The 2,737-nt window shown below is 34.3% G+C and overlaps 1 long non-coding RNA gene across 1 annotated transcript; it reads left to right on the top strand.

Moving 5' to 3' along the window:
* The first annotated feature begins 112 nt into the window (after window positions 1–112).
* Window positions 113–2,726, top strand: LOC102437754. Its single transcript, XR_001351148.2, has 3 exons — window positions 113–510; window positions 1,784–1,849; window positions 2,412–2,726. It is a non-coding gene; the product is annotated as an uncharacterized LOC102437754 (long non-coding RNA).
* Window positions 2,727–2,737: the final 11 nt, after the last annotated feature.

Below are 2,737 nucleotides of genomic sequence, written 5' to 3' on the forward strand. Positions count from 1 at the left end.
GGATCACCGGGGAGAAGGACTGCGACCCTGGAAATCCTTGATGACGGAAGGTTGTCTTTTTAAAAAAATGCAAGTTGGAGGGAGGAGGAGTGCGTCTGGCATTCAAAAAAAAAAAAAAAAAAATGGGAAAGACAAGTTTACTGTCATGTCAGGGCGGTTTAATGGGAATAGATTTGAATGCTGGGGCCAGGGCGATGACGTCTGGTTCATAATAACTGGCATTTGCCGAGTTGCTCTGGCTTTCGGATATTTGGATGGTGATTAAATACACCCGTTTAGGTACTTTTTTAAAAAAAGGTCATCAGGAGCCGTTATCTGCAAACTGATCGCACCTGCATGTTGGAACGCACTCGAGCCTGCTCCTAGACTTTTAAAAGTTTCAGTTCGTCATTTTACGGTTTTTTTTAAAAAATCATCATCATCCGTATCGTCCCAAGCCGTGGTCGACAAAACTTTTACAAAGGGCTGTTCGGCCCCCCAGATGTCCTTTTGGAGTTACTTTCTCGCAGTGTAAATATTAAAGTAGGCTTGCTCTCTGGAAATGGACGGAGCAGAGGAGCCATATTTGTTGCATTTGTTGCATGCACGAACATCTAGATGTTCTTACCCCGGAACAGTATTTTAATAGGTGTCGGTTTCAGAAATTCTGCAGTCCTCCGCCTATGCATCTGGGAGTAACGTTGGGGAGGGAATTTAAGTTTTCGGTTTGCACAGGCCGCAAGTGCAGAAAACCTTTGTGTGTTTTGGAATATATTTGTCTTCATTCTGCGGTATGGGTGTTGTAAAGTGCAAATTTTGCCTAAAAAGGCTGTTGGTAAATTCCTCAAGTTTACCCAGTCCTTCTAAGATCACAGGTAACTGCTGTAATCGACCGCATTTTGGAAGGTATTTTTGTCGGCAAAATGGTTTTATTTCCGAATAGCATGCATCTCGTGCTACATGTTACATCAGTTGCGCATATCTTGATTTCACAGGCTCTGTTGTTTAGGTACCAGTTTTGTTTTGTTTGTTTATTCAAATTGACGTTTTTGAAATTTTTGGATGCTGAAAGTGGTCTTAAATGAATATTCTGAATCTGGTATCTCAGAATCCTTTTTGAAGAGTGAAATGCAAAATAATTACTGGCATTTGCTACCTCATCAGATCTTTTTACAAGAGTAATGGGGGAAGGGAGAGACTGAAAGTGTTAAAGACCCTGGTTTGAAATTGAATAAATGTCCTAGTTACTACATGTTTGAAAGTTGCTTAAAAGACAAAGCTAGTATCCCACTTGGTGAGATCAAATAACTTGTAATTTAAAATTTAAAGTAACCAGTGGCCATTTTAAACTTCACTAATTTCTCCTAGAAGAGTAAATTTTCAATTACTCATAATTTTAAAAGGCATTCTTTGATGGGAAGGGAAATGTTAATATTTGAGTCTTTGAAAATGGTAAACTTTTCCTTTTTTTTTTGGTGTTGCCTGTCATCAGAAGAAGAAAGATAAAAACAAGGTCATAGTCTTAAATCTGTCCAAAGATATAAAGCTGTATTTTTTTGTTTCAATGCCTTAGTCACAAGTATTAGTCTATGCAACCAAAAGGTGAGGAAAACAAAGACTGATAGCTGTTCAGATAAGAAATAATTGCAACCTAAAATGTACAGGTAGTGTGTGATGAGCTGTCTCTTACATTTATCCATAGATTATTGAGTGTTTTGTTTTCATTGTTTCATCATACTGAAACTTAGGCCAAGAAATGTTTAAAAATCAAAACATTGATATCTTCCTTTTTTTTTTTTTTAAGGTAACTTACAAGATTAAAATAAAATTTGGTTGATGGTTCTGAACAGATACAGCTCTTTTACTTGAGGTAAGACCTGGTAAATTTTTATTACTTTGACATAAAAATAAGCTTATTAGGTTTTGTTTTTGTTCTTTGAGAATTTATTTTTCCAGCAAGTAGTGATTATGAATATGAGTAAATATCGGAAATAATTTTGCCAAGCTTTTAAATCTTTTCATGGGATAGAAAGTATATATACATAGCTGTTGTAACTCAACGGTATATAGTTTGAAACACTGAAAGGTCCTTTACGCCTTTGTTTAATTTTGGGAACAAAAAAAGACTAATTATATTTTGAGGAAAACCATGAACCAAAGATAGACTTTTTCTTTTTAGGTCTCTAATACACTGTGCAAACAGTTTTAATCTTTTCAACATGTAAATAAATAAATTTATTGGAAAATTTGAGCTAGTTATTATTTCTACTAATAGATTTTAGGGAAGAACATTTTAAAAATCAATTTTTTGTGAGCATAGATTTTAGTTTTTGTTTCTTTTATATAATAAAAAGTTTTAAAACACTTCTCCCTACTTGCTGTTGGTTGTTACATCAATAAATTGCTTAGAATATTTCTTTTTCCCTCAAAAGAAACCATTTTGAAGACTGAGACCATGGAGTTTTATATCTGAGGATAAAGGAAATCTTTGCAGAAGTCTGTATTTTATATAGCAAGTAAGTAAATGTTTTTACCCACCATCTGAAATTTAGTGCCTACCACAATTTGAGTAGGAAAATATCAGTAAATTTTGTCAATGAAACAAACAGCAGACTGTTTATCTTGAAAAGATGAGAAAAAGCCCCTCAAATGCCATTTCTTTATATCAAAGCTTTTTTGTATTAACATTGAAATAGTTGACACATGTAGTTTCTATCAGAACAGAAAGACATTAAGTACTTTCCAATAAAATGGTGCT

Source organism: Myotis lucifugus, unplaced genomic scaffold (genome assembly GCF_000147115.1).
Source record: "Myotis lucifugus unplaced genomic scaffold, Myoluc2.0 scaffold_431, whole genome shotgun sequence".
Taxonomy (NCBI): Eukaryota; Metazoa; Chordata; class Mammalia; order Chiroptera; family Vespertilionidae; genus Myotis; species Myotis lucifugus.